Source organism: Odocoileus virginianus, unplaced genomic scaffold (assembly GCF_023699985.2).
Source record: "Odocoileus virginianus isolate 20LAN1187 ecotype Illinois unplaced genomic scaffold, Ovbor_1.2 Unplaced_Scaffold_1, whole genome shotgun sequence".
NCBI classification, from domain to species: Eukaryota; Metazoa; Chordata; class Mammalia; order Artiodactyla; family Cervidae; genus Odocoileus; species Odocoileus virginianus.
In genome coordinates, this window is record NW_027224263.1 from 4,058,931 (window position 1) to 4,079,373 (window position 20,443).

Sequence of the window (20,443 nt, forward strand, 5' to 3'; positions counted from 1 at the left end):
AAAATCAATTAGTCATAAATGTGAAGGTTTATCTTTGGACTCTAAACTCTATTCTATTGTTCTGTAAGTATATATGTATGTGTGTGTGTGTGTGTGTATGTGTGTGTGTTTGTGTGTGTTCCAATCCATGAACATGGGATATCTTTCCATAAATTTAGGGTTAGGTCCCATTCTTTTAGGTCTTCTTTAATTTCCTTCAACCATGTTTTGTATGGTACAGATGGTAAGTTTTATATTTATTTTGCTAAATTCATTCCTAAGTATTTTATTATCTTTGATGCTATTGTAAATGAATTATTAATTTTAATTTTAGCTTGCCTATTGCTCCTATGTGGAAATGAAATTTTTTCTATTTTGTATATTATTTTGTATCTTGCAACCTTGCTTTTTTTTAACATTTTATTTTATATTGGAGTACAGTTGATTAACAATGTTGTGATAGTTTCAGGTGTACAGCAAAGTGATTCAGTTATACATATACATGTATCTATTTTTTTCAATTCTTTTCCCATTTAGATTGTTACATAATATTGATCAAATAAACTTACTAGTTTTAATTGGGTTTCAGTGGATTCCTTAGGATTTTCTCATATAGATCATATCATCTGTGATTATTTCCTTTCCATTCAGGAAGCCTTTTATTTTCTTGCCTAATTGTTCCAACTAGAACCTCCAGTAAAATGTTGAATGGAGATGGCAACAGTTGACATCCTTGATTTTTTCCTAATCTCAGGGGGAAAGCTTTTACTCTTTCACCATTAAGTATGGTATTAGCTGTGGGTTTTTCATAGGTGCTGCTTACTAGGTTGAGGAAATTCCTTTCTATTTGTAGTTTGTTGAGCATTTTATGATGAAGAGGTGCTGGATTTTGCCAAGTGCATTTTCTGTATCTATTGAGGTAAACATGTGGTTTTTTTGTCCTTAATTGAAGTATAATTCTATTAAATTACATTAATTGGTTTTTGGATATTAAGCCAACTCTGCACTCCTGGAATAAATCTCAGTTGGTCATGGTATATAATCCTTTTTATATTTCTTGATTCAGTTGTCTAGTTGTGGCAGTCTCACCTGTTTGTTTATTTATTTATTTATTTATGTTGGTAGATGTTCTTTATCAATCAAGGAAGTTTCCCTCTATTCTTGGCTTTCTGAGAGTTTTTTTTTTTTTAAATCATGGATGGGTGTTGGATTTTGTCAAATACTTTCTTGCATCAATTGACATGGTCATACCATTTTTCTTGTGTAGCCTGTTGATACTTTGAATTTTCAGTGTAGCTTGTTGTATGTTCATCTTCATTCTGTTCTGTAGGTCAGAAGTCCTGGTAGACTTGACAGAATTTTCTGTTCAAGATGTAAGCTGGGCTGGGCTGTTACCTAGAAGTTCTGTGGATTAATCTGCTTCCAAGCTCATTCAGATATTTTTCAGAATTCAGTTCCTTGGGGGTATATGTTTGAAGTCCCCATTTCTTGGCTGGTTGTCAGCCAGGTGTCACCCTGTGCTCCTAGATGCCACCAGCAGTTCCTTCTAACATGGCCCCCTCCATCTTCAAAGCCAGTGACCTGACACCCTGGCCTGTCAAATCTTTCTCATACTTCAAATATCTCTGACTTCCTCTTCTGCTTACTTGCCAGAGAGAACTCTCTGCTATTAAAGGCTTCACGTGGTTAGATTAGGCCCATCCAGATAATCTCCATTTTGCCATATGTATGCTTAGTTGCTCAGCCTTGTCTGACTCTTTGTGACCCCATGGACTGCAGCCACCAGGCTCCTCCGTCCATGGGGATTCTCCAGACAAGAATACTGGAGTGGGTTGCCATGCCCTCCTCCAGGGGATCTTCACAACCCAGGGATTGAACCCAAGTCTCCCGCATTGCAGGAAGATTCTTTACCATCTGAGCCACCAAAGAAGCCCATATATTGTAGTATAATCACTGGAGTAGTTTCTCATTAAATTGATAGCTCCACCCACACTCAGGATAGGGGATTGTATAAGAGCAAGGATCATTAGGGATCATATTTAGCATTTTGTCTACCACAGAAATACAGTTTAAAAGTGAATTAGTTTAAAGAACAATGTTGGGTAAATGATATGGCCACAATTGTGAGGTATGTATGAAAACAGCTTGGGACCTAGATAAACAAATAGTTCATTTTCAGATTTCTTCTATATTCTATGATTCTTTGGTTAGGAAGTTTTGGAATATTCTACTCTTCTGTCCTCTGTGAGGTAAAATGTACGAATATCAGAGTCCAGTGTGTTCTTCATAAAGTCATGGTCATGAATGACAAGAAAGACTAAGTAACTATTTCCAGTTAAAAGATACTAAAGAGATATGATACTTAAGTTGAAGTATTCATCCCTGTTTGAGTCCTATCAGATCAGTTCAGTTCAGTCACTCAGTTGTGTCTGACTCTTTGCGACCCCATGGACTGCAGCACACCAGGCTTCCCTGTCCATCACCAACTCCCAGAGTTTGCCCAAGTTCATGTCCATTGAATTGGTGATGCCATCCAATCATCTCATCCTCTGTTGTCCCCTTCTCCTCCTGCCTTCAATCTTTCCCAGCATCAGGGTCTTTTCTAATGAGTCAGTTCTTTGCATCAGGTGGCCAAAGTATTGGAGCTTCAGCTTTAGCATCAGTCCTTCCAATGAATATTCAGGACTGATTTCCTTTAGGATTGACTGATTGGATCTCCTTGCAGTCCAAGGGACTCTCAAGAGTCTTCTCAACACCACAGTTCAAAAGCATCAATTCTTTGGCATTCAGCTTTCTTTATAGTCCAACTCTCACATCCAAATTTGCTGGCATATTGAGTGCAGCACTTTCACAGCACATCATCTTTTAGGATTTGAAATAGCTCAACTGAAATCCACTAGTGGATCCATCACATCCACTAGCTTTATTCATAGTGATGCTTTCAAAGGCCCATTTGATTTCGCATTCCATGAAGTCTGGCTCTAGGTGAGTGATCACACCATTGTGGTTATCTGGGTCATGAAGATCTTTTTTTGTATAATTCTTCTGTGTATTTCTTGCCACCTCTTCTTAATATCTTCTGCTTCTGTTAGGTCCCTACCATTTCTGTCCTTTATTGTGCCCATCTTTGCATGAAATGTTCCCTTGGTATCTCTAATTTTCTTGAAGAGATCTCTAATCTTTCCCATTCTATTGTTTTCCTCTATTTCTTTGCATTGATCACTGAGGAAGTCTTTCTTATCTCTCCTTGCTATTCTTTGGAACTCTGCATTCAAATGGGTATATCTTTCCTTTTCTCCTTTGCCTTTAGCTTCTCTTCTTTTCTCAGCTATTTGTAAGGCCTCCTTCAGACAACCATTTTGCCTTTTTGCATTTCTTTTTCTTGGGGATGATCTTGATGCCTGCCTCCTGTACAATGTCACGAACCTCCATCCATAGTTCTTCAGGCACTCTGTCTATCAGATCTAATCCCTTGAATCTATTTGTCACTTCCACTGTATAATCGTAAGGGATTTGATTTAGGTCATACCTGAATGGTCTAGTGGTTTTCCCTACTTTCTTCAATTTAAGTCTGAATTTGGCAATAAGAAGTTCATGATCTGAGCCACAGTCAGCTCCCAGTCTTGTTTTTGCTGACTGTATAGAGCTTCTCCATCTTTGGCTGCAAAGAATATAATCAATCTGATTTGAATAAATGTGATCTGATTTATAAATTTATATTATAAATTGAGTCCTATAGCAGATAAATTTTGTGTTTTTTTTTGTTTTAAAGGACGTTATTGGGATAATTGATGAAATTTGAAAGGTTTTTGATTAGATGATAATGTTATATCAATATTAATTTCCTGATTTTAATAATTTTACTGTGGTTACATAAGACAGTTACCCTTCTTTTGTTTAGAAAATATACACTGAATTACTTAAGGGTAAAGGGGCATGATGCCTGCAACTTACTCTCAAGTGATTCGGAAAAAAATAATTGTGTATGTGAGTGTAAATATCCATTAAAAGAGAAAAGAATGAAACAATTGTTAGAAAATGTTAACATTTGAGGAATCTGAGTGAAGAGTATATGGAAATTCTTTATACTACACTTTTACACTTTATATTAGTAGAATTTCAGATGAGAATCACAACCCTGGTTAACACCTTTCAGCCCAGAGAGACCCTGAGCAGAAGATCCAGGTGAACTGTGTCTGGACTTCAGACTCATGCATGGGAACTGTGAGATTATAAATTGTGTGTCTGTATGTGTGTGTTTAATTCAATCAAAAGGAGATTTCCCAGGTGGCTTAGTGGTAAAGAATCCATCTGCCAATGCCAGAGACACAGGAGATGTGAATTTGATCCCTGGGTCAGGAAGATCTCCCGGAGAAGGGAATGGCAACCCGCTCCAGTATTCTTGCTGGAGGATCCGATGGACAGAGGAGCCTGGCGGCTTACAGTCCATGGGGGTTACAAAGAGTTGGACATGACTGATTGACTGAGCATGTACACGTGTGTAACAAGCATTTGAAATGAAAGAAGGGGTAGACTCACCACAATTTGGTGCCTGACCACATGAGGTCAGAGAGAGTAGTTGGAGAGGATCCTGAATGTAGGAGCCTGGGAATGGGGATTAACTGACAGAAAGAGGCAAATCGAGATGGAGAGCTGGTTGGAAAAACAAATAAGCTTTTGGCATGTAAAGTTTGAGTAACTAGGTGACATGAGTGGAAAGGAACTATCCAGTAGAAAGGAGTTGGTTAATACTGACACCAAATAGGTCAAGGCTAGAGCCAGAGATGTGGGAGTAAACACAATGATTCTGGATACATTTCTTGTGAAGGGAAGAAAGGCTGAAAACAGAGGGGTGTTCCCACGTCCAGCATGGCACACTCAACCGATTATGAGTACTTGCTCTGATACCAGACAGGTATGGGTTTAAAACCCCAGCTTTGCTCACTGCTAGCTGTGGGCCCTCAAACAAGTTCCTTCATGTGTCTGAGCCTCAATTTTTTGCAGCTATGAAATGATATGCACCACACCTGCCTTCCTATGAGAGTTAATCTGTTTAGAGCTCTTAGCACTGTGCTTGGCACATGGCTGGAGCTGGAGAAACCATAGCTACAATTGTTACTGATTAATATTTCCTTTCATGTGCTTGTCCTCATTAAGTATCCTTTCTCCTCAAAGGCCTATACAGGTCAGTTCAGGTCGCTGTGGTTTGCTGACTAGAAAGAGGCAAAGGTACACCAGCCTGGCATCTTCTGCTTTGTGGGAGCCAGGCCTACAACCTGTCACTGCAGAAGGTAGACTGCTTTTCTCTTCTGGCAATGTGGGCAAATTAAGAAAAAGGTGCAAGGGACTCTAGGAAGTAAGTGTCCGAGCTGATGGAGCAAGGGCAGGGCCTGAAGACTTATCCATAAAGATGTTATGGAAAAGCCCAAACGAACCTTTTGGCCAACGCAGTACTTGGCTCATCATGAGTGGCTCATTCTTCAGAAGCCTTCTCTAAGCCATCTGGAGAAAGGGATATTTGGAGGAAAAGGACAGTCTGACTGAATGTGAAGAACGGGCACAGTATGCAAGGGGGCAATTGAATGAAAGATATCTGGTGCCGACTGGTAGAGAACCCACCTGTCAGTGCAGGGCTTGTGAAAGATGTGGGTTCGATCCCTGCGTTGGGAAGATCCCCTGGAGGAGGGCATGGCAGCCCACTCCAGTATTCTTGCCTGGAGAAATCCCATGGAGAGAGGAGCCTGGTGGGCTACAGTCCATGGGGTCGCAAGAGTCAGACATGACTGAAATGACTTAGCACGGAGCATAGATGACCTGATACATGTCTAGGGAGGAAGTAGGTTCTAAGGGAGTGTGACTGGCTCAGGAATGAAGAGATCTGGCTTCATTTACTGGCATTAATTCTCCCTATGGAAGATGTCTGGCTTTGTGACCCCATGGACTGTAGCTCGCCAGGCTTCTCTGTCCATGGGATTTCCCAGACAAGAATATTGGAGTGGGTTGCCATTTCCTTCTCCAGGGGATCTTTCCGACCCAGGGATCAAACTCGCATCTCCTGCGTCTCCTGCACTGGCAGGTGGATTCTTTATCAGCTGAGCCACTGGCTTGAAGGTTATGGAAGATAGAGCTCTGGGCATTAGACTTCCAGGTTCATTCCCCCTCCCTGCTGCTGTAGCACTGATCAATCTGTAGTCTTCTGCTACTAGCTGTTAATGCAATCAGAGATCACAGTGACCTTAAGATTTCCTGATTAATCCCCCTGCCCATCAACATTACTTTCTTTAATTTCTCAGTGCTGGACTCATTTTCTCAGCTCACTTGGCTCTGCTCCAAGTACCTTTCTCCTGTCACAGGGAGAGGGTTTGGGTGAAGCTGTGAAACTCTAGATGATTTCTTGGTGGCAGCAGATGGAGAATCCTTGTCCTTGAATGAAGGTGTATGCCCCAAAGTGGAAGGTTTTCGGGTCATGACAAAGAGCAATCAGATAAAAAGGGACATTGGGAAATGATAAGTGTGTGTGTGTGTGTGTGTGTGTGTGTGTGTGTGTGTGAGCACGCACGTGCGCACGTGCATGTATGTGAGAGAGAGAGATTGATTAAGAGGTACCAGGAGCCTGTAAATAAATGAAGAATCTTGAAAAACTGGTAGGAACAAACTGAAATCATTATTTCATCTTCGGCCAAAGGAGGCACAAAAAGAAACTTGCTGAGCCAAAGATAAGGAGCAGGGATTATTAATTTTCCAGAGGCCACTCATGCTTTGAGATCCTCAGTGGGAAGGAACTTAAGATACAGAAACTGATTGATCAGCTTCTTAGCTGGGCAGCCAGAGTCGATGCACACTGTCCAAAGCACGACTTATAATTTTTCGCCTACAATGTTCCTCTTCCTCTCGGCCACACATAGTGTATTGATCCATTGCTTGAAACCTTCCATTTATTTCCCAGTGTTCTTAGGATGAAGATAAAACTCCTCACCTGGCCTGAAAGGCTCTAATGATCTGGCCCCTGCCTTCCTCTGCAGTCTCGTCTCACACCACCCTTTCCCATGCCCCAACCCCCACCCCAGCCTTTACTGGCTTTAGGTCTCCGGATCATGAGAGCTCATCCCTGTCTCATTCATTGTATTTCTTGGCTATATACTGTGCACCCCCTCCGACCCTTCTAGAGTGTTTACTATGAAGCAAGGACTTTATCTTGTTCACTAGTATGTCATCACCTAGTACAGTGCCTGCCGTGTAATAGGTGGTCAATAAATATTTGCTGAGTGAATAAATAGCAGGGCAGCAACTGGAAAATGGGCAGCTTCAACCCACCTGAATGGCTCCAAGATGCATTTCTGCTCAACCTTATCGCTAGTGTGCTTTTAGATCCTCTGGTGAAATGAGAGGGCTTCCCTGGTGGATCAACTGGTAAAGAATCTGCCTGCAACGTGGGAGACCTGGGTTCAATCCCTGGGTTGGGAAGATCCCCTGGAGAAAGGAACAGCTACCCACTCCAGTATTCTATCCTGGAGAATTCCATGGGCTATTCCATGGGGTCGCAAAGAGTCAAGACACAACTGAGTGACTTTCACTCAAGTGAAATGAGATGACCAGAAAATGTTGGTTACAGACCGGTTTGGCCAAGAGAAATAATAATAGTCAGCATAACTGCAGTTATCAAAGTATTAGCATGTGGTGGGGCATTGCTTTAGGCACTTTACCCATTTACTCTCCACAGTAACCTTCGGAGGTATTATTAATATTATTCCCATTTGATAATGAGCAACCTGAGACCCAGGAGATTCTGTAACTTGATTCAAATGGTGGCAGTTTGACTGAAGTGCATCTGCTGTACTGTGGAAGGGTGAGAGTATTTTTATTTTCTCTGTTTTTTTTTTAATGCCCTGGAAGTGTTTCCCTTATGCAATCTCATCATCTTGAACCCAGCCCCAGGAAGCAGGTGGGAGAGGTGCCCATGCTGTGTTGGCAAAACCGCAAGTGCAGATCTAGTTAGCATCCCCTTGGGGAAGGAGCCACCTCCATGATTGACAATGTAAATTAAAAAGCTGAGATCTTTTCTACTTTCTTGATATTGAAATCTATAAAACCATCAAATCCTAAGCCAGCCTCCTCCAACTAAAAGGGAGTTGCAATCACAAAGCAAATTTAACACCTCTTCCGTGGAGGTGAGACTGGCATTAACTTGAAGCTCTGCGTGGCTGTAACCTCAGCTATTGCAGGGCCAGATTGCTCCCTGTACCTTCACCTGGGATGTGAAATTGACACACAGGGAAAAGGCAACTGACAAGGCAGACCTTGCAACTGTGGCCACGCATAAAGAGAACAAAAAGTAAAGCAAGAGACAGAAAAAAGGAGAGTGACTCTCATTGTTAGGATGTTAGCCCGACCCTGGGCATGATAGAAATGTTTCTTTTTATCTTTATCCCACTTTTTTGACCCCCTTTAACAAAAGACGACTGTTTAAAACACAATTTGAAATCAGTTTGCCCCTCCCTGCTCAGATCTTGAGTCACATTTGTGGGCTATTTGTAGGGCTTTACCTACATATTTTATCCAAATCCTAGAACTAGAGAAGGGACCTAACAGACCATTTGGTTTAACTCATTGACTTTATGTGGGCTTCCCAGGTGGCGCATGGTAAAGAGCCTGACTGCCAATGCAGAAAACACAGGAAACTCGGGTTTGATCCCTTGGTCGGGAAGATTCCCTGGAGAAGGAAATAACAAACCACTCCAGTATTCTTGTCTGGAGAATCCCATGGACAGAGGAGCCTGGCGGGTTACAGAGTCGAACATGACTTAGCTGCTAAACAACAACAATAATTGACTTTTGAGATGGGGAGACGGAGGCCAAGAGAAGGATGACTTGCTTTTATTTTCACTAAATAGTGTGTGTGTTAGATGATCCTTGGGATCTGTTAAGGGGAGAGAGGGAACAACTTGTATTGTGAAGGTGAAGGGTTGAAGAAAAATGTTAGAATCAATAAGAGTGTTTGATAAAGAGCTAGTCATGTGTCACATAAATGTATACACATTGCAAACAACACCCCTTTCTGTGGCAGAAACAGAAGGGATGTTCTCAACAGAGGAAGGGTCTCAGCCAAGGAAGCTAAATGGGGGTCATTCATCCCTCCAGCCCTTTTCTGCCATCACAAAGATTGATCCAGTCCACCACCTTGGCTCTCCGTGGGCTCACAACATTTTGCTCAGCAGTGACTTCCAAACACTTCCTCACTCTTGGCTGGTGGCATTTACCTTGTGTGGGAGGGATAATGCCTTTTCCTTTCATCCTTGAATCCATTAGTTTTCTTTGAATCATGGTGCAGAGTTTTCTGTTTCCAAATTACATGGCAAAAATAGAAATACTGCCAGTTTTCAGTACAGCCTTGTGTAGGAGGTTTGGGGCAACCTGTCCCTCAGGCAGTGTGTATACAGAGTGCTCATTTCAGAAGTTGATAGTAAATCCTGTAAAGAGGGAGGTAGAAAGTACCAGCTCTTCTTCCTTTTCTACCTTAAAGGGAGATAGACTTGAAGTGGGGTGGAGCTAGAAACTCTGGAGAAAGCCAGCCCAAGAGCAGTAGTAGACCCTGCCCGGGGAAGTCAGTAGTAGACCCTGCCTGGGATAGCTTTTCTTTCATTTGCTGTCAGACCTTGGGTAAATCATTTCCCCTCTTTGTGTCTCTGTATTTTTTTTCTGCCTCTTCTGCCATCTTTCCTGGTGGCTCAGATGGTAAAGAATCTGCCTGCAATTCAGGAGACCTGGGTTTGATCCCTGGGTCAGGAAGATCCCCTGGAGAAGGGAATGGCTACCCACTCCAGTATTCTTGCCTGGAGAATTCCATGGACAGAGGAGCCTGGCGGGCTACAGTCCATGTGGTTGCAAAGAGTCAGACACAACTGAGCAACTAACATTTTGACTAACACTTTCTGACTCACAGGATACCTGAAAGGCATAAATGTGGAGAAAACAGACACACATATGCTTTGGACAGTTAAAATTCAATAAAAGTGCAACTGTTATTGTTTTGTTTTCATCTTCTCCTTGCCTTTGTTTGTTGGACCCCTTGCGGTATGGCCTTGAACTTGAATTGGTATAGAATATCTAGCACAGATCCAAGGTCTCTGGAACTACAGAGGGGAGAGGGTGGAGGGATCAGTAAGGGTGGGAACAGAGCCCCCATGAATCATAACCCCATCACTTCGTTAACCTCTCTCTCCATGTCTCTGAGCTCAATTCCTCATCTATAAAGTGGAGGCGCTGTGAGCCTCAGTTTCCTCATCTATAAAGTGGAGTTACTGCGAGGATTTAAGTGAGTCAATGAATGGAAAGTTCTTATGTTGGCTGCACTGGCATGAAGTAGGTGTTTGATAGTAATGACTGTTATTGCTGTTATTTGCTTCTGCATCTCGAGAACTGTGATGTCTTAATGCCAGTGTATGGCTGGTCCTTGGTAAAAGAAAATAGAGTTTCTTAGGTCTCACGCTGAAGAAATTCTGATTCTGTAGGTTTGGAAGGGAGCACAAGTATATGTATTTAACAAGGACTCCAAGGGATTCTGATGTGGCACCAGATTTGGGAACCATTGGTCTAAAGAAGTGTTTTTCAAGCTGCCAATTATTACCCACTGCTAAGGAAATCAATTTAGTGAGTAGGATTACAAAAGGGGGGGGTGAGCTAGGAAATAATAATGTGCAATATGCACACTAAGGATAAGGATTGCTTCATGATATGTTTATTGTCTGTCTACCTGTATATATTTAGTAATGTGTGCTATATGAATGACAAACATATTTCTTACTGTAGATCATGATCCAAAATGTTGGAGTGTACTAATGGATACTTTGTTCCATTTGGAGACACTGGTATCCAGAGAAATCACCTGTCAGGTTCCAGCCCAGACAATAAATGGCCAACAAGAGAATGGAGTAGGATCCAGTTCTCCTCTTCGGGTTTCTGCCATGCTGTGCTTGGGTTGACAGAGTTGGTTGTTTTCTAATTAGAATGAGTTCTGATACCTTGTAATGGCCCTGGCCTCAGATGTAAGGGCAAGGCAGGATATTGCTATAGGTATCAGGCTAATTGCTTTGACCCCCATTAGACAGAAAATGCATCTGGGTGAATGAGAGTGTTTAGTTGCTCTTGATTAGTGAATGCTTTGTAAATACAATTGGCTTCTCTTCTCTCAGAGTTTGATACTTATTTTACCATTTGAAACTTTTTTTGCCTTTGTGAAATCAAAGAATAAGCTTAAAACTCTGTTTCAATTCACATCAGCCAAGGTCAGTGTCTTCTTACTCCCCACTTGGTATGTAAAGGGTATTAGCACTCCTAAACCTTGCTCCTACATGCACCATCTATAGGAAGCCGAAACACCTGGACTCCAACCATTGTGGTCCTGGGAATAGCTTCCTTTGGCAGAGAAGCTTTCTCAGAGCAGCTTCTGTTAACTGTAGGCCTTGCAGGATTCCCCTCCCCTACTACTTCAGAACTCCCTATCTCCTTTATATTTTCTCTGTGCTACTTATCAAAACTTATCATATTATATTGTAAAGAATAAACAGTTGACAAAAATAATCACGTATGTCCAGATATTGTTTTCTAGAAAGATTGGAATCAAATTTTATGTGAAGTCTTCCACTTTTTTAATGTTGCTAGGTCTTCCTATTTTTTCTAGAAAGCTTGGAAATCTAAATATTTCTATAAAATCTTCTGATTTTTAAGTGTTGCTTACCAGATCAAAACAATTTTAAACAGTATTTGGGCCAAAGAAAATATGTTCCTGGCCCAAATTTGGTTTGTGGATCACCAGTTCGTGGAACATAAGGGCTATAAGAGGCCTTGCCACTGGACATCTACTAGTGAGGAAGGAAGTACTGCCTCAGAGAGGCTGGCTACCTTCCGTGTGGTCACACAGCTAGATTGGAGCAGAACTGGATCTTGAACCCACCTTTCTTGCTTCATTCTCCTCATGCCTGCTGGACTGCCCCACTTCTGCTGAGGGTTGAGCCGCGCTGGCCTTTGTGGAGGACAACATTTTGTTCAGTCCCGAGTGTCCTTCTCACAGGGGATATAACACAGTCATCACCGCCCATCTGATAAGCACCAGGCACTTCTCGGCACAGAGCGTACGAATTTTCCTGCCTTCCCAATCTCAACTGTGGATATGGCCTCTTGTCACTCTTTATTGCTTTTGCTCCAGTGATAGGATCAAGACAAGGTCTTTATAGGAATGTTATTAGCATTACTCCCAGCCAGTGGTACCTTCCAGTAGAATCAGTGTGTTCTAGGATAAAGAATCTGGGGCTTTGAGTCCAGAGGGCTGGGCTGAATTCTGAGATGTGTGACCTGAGACAGCTTACTTAGCCTCCCTGGCCTTCAACTTACTTTACTGTGAAAATTAGAAAAGTAAAATCTTGTCTGTCTGCTATGAAGCAAAAGTAAAATAATATGTATGAGACCTATTTGAAAAGACAACGTTTTACAACTGGGAGGTTAGATTATCATGAAATCAGTAAAATAATTACTGAGCACCTACTAAGGGGAAGCTAACAGACCATTTATTCAGGGCATGCCGAGAAACTCAAGACCTCGCTGCCTCTGTGAGCTCTAATCTAACTGAGGAAAAGGGACATATGTGATTTGAAGGAGAGCCAGCACTGCAAAGCCAGAGATGACCAGGCTGAATGAAATGTACAGACTGTATAATAAGAGAGATTGTGGTGGAAAGGGCTGATCACTGAAGGAGGAGTTGCATTTGAGCTGTGTTTGGAAAAAAAAAAATTAGTAGGATTGTGGTGAAAGAGGGAAGAAGGACATTCTAGAAAGGGACAACAGCACAGGGAAGGGCTGAAATTATCTATGTTGGAAACCTAATCTCCATAGAGCGGAGGATTCAAGTAGTGACGCAATCACTTCTTCACTTGGCTGGAATGCAGAAGAGAAAATCAAGAAAAGTATGATTCTCATGAGATCAAAGTAGAGTCCAGGTGGGGCAGTGGACATGGTTGATTACATTACAGAAGGGGCTAGCACTGTACAATGGTCATAATAATAGTTCCCACCTTAAGGGGCTGTTCTGGGCATTGGAGGAGGTATTGTGTTGGAAACAGCACAGTACCTTGTACAAATAGATAGTAAAGAATCTGCCTGCAGTGTGAGAGACCCGGGTTCAATCCCTGGGTCAGGAAGATCCCCTGGAGAAGGGAATGGCAACCCACTCCAGTATTCTTGCCTGGAGAATCCCATGGACAGAGGAGCCTGGAGAGCTATAGTCCATGGGGTCACAAAGAGTCAGACATGACTGAGTGACTAACACATATTATACATGATTGTATAATGTATAGTTATAAAGAAATGTTAGTTGTCATTATCATCGTAATCATTTTTCATCTTATATTGATGTCGGGGGTAATAACATGGCCTTTGAAGTCTGCCTGATATTAGTTGCATTACCTTGGGCAAGTCATATCACCTCCCTGTTTCTCAGTTTCCTGGTCTTTAAAGTGGGAATAATACTAGTGTCAACTGAAAAGGCTATTGTGAGCCTAAATGAATTAATCCAAGTAAAGTGCGTATCCCCATGCCTGACACATGGAAAGCACTCAGTAGATGTTAGCTATTACAATGACGATGGCCAGGTAATGCAATATGATTGCATAACAAAAAATTGGGAAAACTGAGAAACTGAAACAAAATCACCCAAAATCTTACTACTAAGATACAATTGCTTGTTATTATTTTGAGATCTGGTTCTTAAATCTGAAATGTCTTCTACTGAGAAAATTAATCCTTCTGAAAATGATGTCAATTTGGGATGTACTAGTCATTTCGTTAAATATTTACTGAGCATATACCATCTGCTACTGATATTCCAGGGGTTGAGATTTAGCCAAAAACAGGACATACAGGATCCCAGCTTATACTTAGAGCCCATTAGAGGAGATTAGGAAACAAAAATAAATAAGTCAAATAAAAATATAAGATAAGCAGTGAGTTTTGCCCACAGGCCTTGGATAACAATAATCAAGAGAGGACAGATTCAGTAGTTCCTGTCCAGCTGTCCTTACCACTCTGTAGACCACAGAGAGAGGTTCATTGGTCCAGGGAGGACATGGAGATCTCATAGGAGAAAGATGTAATCTTTTAGAGCTGAAAGGGCCCTGGTTAATGTGATTCTGCCACTGGGTATCTGTTCATCCATCCTTGCCTTAAAATAGCACTGTCTTACCAGGCTACTCCACCTCTTGCAGGACCCTCTCAAGGTCAGAAAGCCTTTTTTGACAGGTTTACTGAAAAATTTGTCTCCTTGCTACCACTAGGTGGCAGTAGTCCTAGTCCTGTCACCTGAGGAACCCAGATAAGTATGTATCTGGGAATGCTTCTGAGATTTGAAAGCCGGTGGGTATCCTATATGGGATGTTTCTCTTTTTTAGACCCTGTGTCTCTGGTCCCTTCAAGAGTCACTCCTGTTATGGGATGGTTTCCAGCTCCTTTGTCAATTTCATGACCATCCTCTGGAGGTGTTTCCCTTTGTTAATGATCCTCTTGCAATGTGGAGCATAGATTGGAACAGGAGACTCCGGGAGAGAACAGCAGAGACTGCAATGTGACAATTATATTCTGAGGTCTATAAACCATACTTTAATTAATACAACCTAAAATGTGCTCTGTTTTTAGCAGCTACATAATTTAGTTACATTACGCTATGGATCAACTTGAACTGCTAGATCTTTTTTGAATTGTCTGTTTTTATGTGACCTGCTGCCAAGCCATGCTTCCCTTATTCTGGTCTCACAAAATAGACTTTTAAATTTTTGAGAATTTTTTTCTTTATAATTTTCACCTTATTCTTTCTTTTAATTTTAGCCCAGTACTCCAGCCATTCTGAGCTCATTTTGAATCTCAGTTTTGTTCTTCAACAAATTTGATATCTCCGCCAGTTTTGGGTCATCTTCAGACGTGGTAAGTACATTTTCTGTGTCATCTAAGTCAGGGGTCCCCAACCTCCAGGCCATGGACTGGTACCTCCTGTCAGATCAGCAGCAGCATTAGATTAGAAATAAAGTGCACAATAAATGTTATGCACGTGATTCATCCTGAAACTATCTTCCCCACCCCCTAGTCCATGGAAAAATGGTCTTCTGGGAAATCAGTCCCTGGTGCCCAAAAGGCTGGGGAACACTGATCTAAGTTACTAGTAAAAGTGGAAAAGCCCTGTGGCCTTTCTCTGGTGACTTTTCTCCTGGTCGCTACCTATGCTTTGTGTAAAATTTTTTGATCAATTGCCAGTCTATTTCACCTGTGTTATAACCTGGTTAATATATCGCTGCCTTGTCTTAACTCATTTGTGGGAAAGTTGTAGGAGACAATTTCAGATGCACTGCTGAACCTAAGATATGTTGTAGTCACAAAAGACAGGATGGATGGAAGATGATCCAAGAACGCTTCTTTTGTTTTGTAAAATGGAAACTATTGTACTCTTTCCAATGATAAAAGTAATATAAGCATGTAAAGGTCAGCAGCATACAAAAGTATATGAATTAGAAAGTCCTTCTGTAATTCTTTGTGCTGACCAGCTTCTGGATAACTGTGGTTCATGGTTTTGTGTATTCATAAACACAGATCTGTGATATAAATCGAATCATACTACAGAGAATGTTGTGTGACCTACTTTTTTAACTTATAAGCTTTTGGAAATGTCTTTCTTTGTCAGAATATATAGTTTCACTTCATCCTTTTTAACAACACAGTGTTCTTTTCTGCAAATGCATCCTAACTTAACTCATCAGTCCCATATTGATGGAGGTTTACATCATTGGCGAATTTTTGCTGTTCTGTAAGCAGTGATGCATGATGAACTTTGCTGGCTTGAGATGTGGTGTTGGTTGCCGGGTTTTGCCTCCCCTGGGTTCCCTGTCCATCTGGGATCTTGTTTTCAATGTTATAAATGCCAAAGGCTGCTTCCACCGAAGAAATAAACTAAGGAAGGGTCTTCCAACTCCTTGCTCATCATGTTTTGAGTTTGAAAATCTAAACCTTATCCTTCTTTGAAGGGTAGTTAAAGATGTTTGAACTCTCTGGGGCCTTAGGAGAACCAAGAACCAAGGTACCCCAAGATCAAGTCTGGAGTGATAAACAGGTTCTCCCCATCACATACTGTCAGCTCTGCCAAGTGAGGCCAGTTTTCAGGCCCTGTATAGTTTCTTTCCTTCTCATCTTCACACTTTCTCTCTTCTTTGGAGTCTTCCCCCCTGTATACATGTACCTCCCAGGCTAAGTTAGAAGCCACCTGCTCTGAACTGGCAGAACATGTTAAGAGTGTGGGCTTGAGAGTCAAACCTGTGTTTGAATATCACAGCTGTACCTTCCCAGTTCTGTGATCTTATATAAGTCACCTATCCTTTCAGGGCCTGATTATCCTCATCTGTAGAATGGAAATAAAACTATATAAGATATTTCAAAACACCTAACCCAATGCCTGGCTGATATAAAGCACTTAATAAATGTTAGCTGCTATTATAGCATCATGGGTGATCATATTACCTATTCCATAGACTTATGAATATTAAAGGAGAATGTATGTAAAACTCCCAACACAGTGCTCCACATAAATTGAGTGTTAAATAAATGACAATTATTTATTGTATCTCTATCTCCCTTTGGATACTTAACCTCAATATATTTTGTGTGATTTCTGTTTGTGTTCATGTCTTGATCTCCTCCTCAAATGTATAAGCTTCCTTGTGAGCTGAGTTCTCTCTCTCTCCCATTCTCTCTTTCTTCTCCTCCCTACCACCTCTACCAACTAGAAAGCATAAAAGACCCAGTGTTGGGGATTAGTGGGGCTCTTTAAAATTTAGGTGAATAAATGCTGCTATCACATCTTAAAATTTCTTTATCACTGTATTGTGTTCTTGTTAGAAAGCATCTTTCCCATTAACTGATCAAGGGGGTCTTGTCCATAGGGCAGGACATGGCATACATATTCCAACCACTGAGCCAATGGTCACAGAATTAGCAATCTATGGAATCATACCTCTTACTTTCACTCATGCCCTCCACACAGCAGCAAGAGCTATATTAGACAACAGTAAATCAGATCACCTTGGAAGAAAAGCTATGACAAACCTAGACAGCATATTAAAAAGCAGAGACATCACTTTGCCAACAAAGGTCCGTATAGTCAAAGCTATGGTTTTTCCAGTAGTCATGTATGGATGTGAGAGTTGGACCATAAAGAAGGCTGAGCACCGAAGAATTGATGCTTTCAAACTGTGGTGCTGGAGAAGACTCTTGAGAGTCCCTTGGACAGCAAGGAGATCAAACCAGTCAATCCTAAAGGAAATCAACCTGAATATTCATTGGATAGACTGATGCTGAAGCTGATGCTCTGATACTTTGGCCACCTGATGTGAAGAACTGACTCACTTTCAGTTAGGTGTTTTGAAATATCTTATATAGTTTTATTTCCATTCTACAGATAAGGATAATCAGGCCCTGAAAGGATAGGTGATTTATATAAGATCACAGAACTGGGAAGGTACAGCTGTGATATTCAAACACAGGTTTGACTCTCAAGCCCACACTCTTAACATGTTCTGCCAGTTCAGAGCAGGTGGCTTCTAACTTAGTCTGGGAGGTGCATGTATACAGGGGGGAAGACTCCATGGAAGAGAGAAAAGAGCCTGATGCTGGGAAAAATTGAGGGCAGGAAGAAGGGGGCGACAGAGGATGAGATGATTGAATGGCATCACCAACTCAATAGACATGAGTTTGAGCAAACTCCGGGAGATAATGAAGGACAGGGAAGCCTGGTGTGCTGCAGTCCATCATGCTGCAAAGAGTTGGACATGACTGAGCAAGTAAACAACAAGAAGGAGGGGAAGAAGATGCTCAACATCACTCATTATCAGAGAAATGCAAATCAAAACCACAATGAGGTACCATTACACGCCAGTCAGGATGGCTGCTATCCAAAAGTCTACAAGCAATAAATGCTGGAGAGGGTGTGGAGAAAAGGGAACCCTCTTACACTGTTGGTGGGAATGCAAACTAGTACAGCCGCTATGGAAAACAGTGTGGAGATTTCTTAAAAAACTGGAAATAGAACTGCCATATGACCCAGCAATTCCACTTCTGGTCATACACACCGAGGAAACCAGATCTGAAGGAGACATGTGCCACCCCAATGTTCATCATGGAAGCAACCTAGATGCCCATGAGCAGACGAATGGATAAGGAAGCTGTGGTACATATACACCATGGAATATTACTCAGCCATTAAAAAGAATTCATTTGAATCAGTTCTAATGAGATGGATGAAACTGGAGCCCATTATACAGAGTGAAATAAGCCAGAAAGATAAAGACCATTACAGTATACTAACACATATATATGGAATTTAGAAAGATGGTAATGATAACCCTATATGAAAAACAGAAAAAGAGACACAGATGTATAGAACAGACTTGTGGACTCTGTGGGAGAAGGCGAGGGTGGGATGTTTCAAGAGAACAGCATCAAAACATGTATATTATCTAGGGTGAAACAGATCACCAGCCCAGGTTGGATGCATGAGACAAGTGCTCGGACCTGGTGCACTGGGAAGAGCCAAAGGGATCGGGTCGAGAGGGAGGTGGGAGGGGGGATCGGGATGGGGAATACATGTAAATCCATGGCTAATTCATGTCAATGTATGACAAAAACCACTACAATATTGTAAAGTAATTAGCCTCCAACTAATAAAAATAAATGAAAAAAAAAAGAAGGAGGGGAAGGAGAGGACTTGGAGACAATGAGCATAAACAGTTGCTTCAAGGTTTTAGTATAAGGAGGAGGGCAGCAGTGGGGCAGTAGTAGTATTTGGAGGTGGGGTTAGAGTTGAAAGAGTATTTTATTAATTTTTTGGATGGGAGAAATAAATAATATGAATGATGCAGTCTCACACCTCAGAATGTAAGTTCCTTGAGGGCAGGGATTTTGTCTCATGTGTCTGCACCACCTCCCATAGTGCCTAGCACAGAGTTGGCATTCCATAAATGTTGTTGAGACATAGAGAACCGACTTGTGGTTGCCGAGGGGGAGGGAGTGAGGGAGCGATAATTAGGAGTTCGGAATTAGCAGATGTAAGCTATTATATATAGGAAGGGTAAACAACAAGGTCCTACTGTATAGCACAGGGAACTATATTCAATATCCTGTAATAAGCCATAATGGAAAAGAATATGAAAAAGAATATATATATATATATATAACTGAATCACTTTGCTGTACACCAGAAACTAACACATTGTAAATCAACTATACTTCAATGACAATAAAATTTTTTAAATTTTGTTGATTAAGTGAATGATCAAATGTTTAAAAGAATTAATGGAGCTAGGGACTTCCCTGGTGATCCAGTGACTAAGACTCTTTGCTCCCAAATGCAGGGATCCAGGTTCGATCCCTGGTCAGGGAACTAGATCCTGCATACCTCAGCTAAGATCTCACATGATGCAACTAAGACCCAATGCAGCCAAACAAATAGTAAAAAACAAACAAAAAAATCAATGGAAGTAAATGTTAAAGCATTGAATAAGAAGTAATAGCAGGATAAAGTGGCAGGTGAGTTGCATGGAATCTTGGCTTGAGTCCCAGTCATTCCTGCCACACTCCTGGCATAGCAAGCTTACCCAAAAGCCAGACAGCCTAGGCATGGGTTGGCCTGGCACAACTCCCTTTGCTGAGAGGGCATGCTGTGTCTCTGCAATCCTCCGTTCCATGAAGCAGACAGGCTTTGGGACTGTAAGAACCGGGTGCAGCCAGATGAGACAGCAAAGCTCAGGGGCGTGCCAGAAGAGAAACCCCTGTGCTTCATCACCATTCTCTGGGCGTGGTCTATCTGTGGCACAGGGCACATGTGAGACATGCACCGCAGTGCTATCCCAGTCTGCCCCTCCTAAGGCTGATTCATAGCCTCCTGTTGCTCAGACCAAGGAATAGCTAAACCGGAGCCCAAGGAAGAGCAGCCCATGGCCAAGCAGCCACCAGAAGCCTTGGACCTGGCTCCTCCCAGTTGCCACATTGCGTAATCCCCACAGTGTAAGGTGATGGTTAGCCCACTGGGGCTTTCCCCAGGGTTCTTGTGACTCAGCCATTGTTAGAAAGATGGCACGGCCCAACATCGGCCCTAGCACACAGGAGGCACTTTTGAATGAATGGACCCTTTGGGACTCTGGGAACTAATACGAATGGTGAAGAAAGAATGCTTCTTTATCCACTCCTTCCCTGTCATTTCACTCAGTGCTCAGACATAGTCCTGTGCAGGGACACAGCCACAGGCAAGAGCATGTCCTGGGCTGGGAAGAAAGGATGTAGTTAGTTGGCAGTACCCCAGACAGACCTTTTCAATCTCCTCACCTGGCACCTGAAGAGTCCACCATTGTGTCAGGTCTTAGGGGTCCAAAAAGTTTATTGTAAC

The 20,443-nt window shown here is 41.9% G+C and overlaps 1 protein-coding gene across 2 annotated transcripts in view; it reads left to right on the forward strand.

Moving 5' to 3' along the window:
• The window catches only part of PAK3 (p21 (RAC1) activated kinase 3), a 288,728-nt gene that overhangs the window by 33,983 nt on the left and 234,302 nt on the right, over nucleotides 1-20,443 (forward strand). For both annotated transcript variants that reach the window (XM_070462202.1, XM_070462204.1), the window contains exon 2: nucleotides 14,848-14,943. The gene's annotated coding sequence lies outside the window, so the exon portion shown is untranslated. The remainder of the gene's footprint in view (nucleotides 1-14,847; nucleotides 14,944-20,443) is intronic.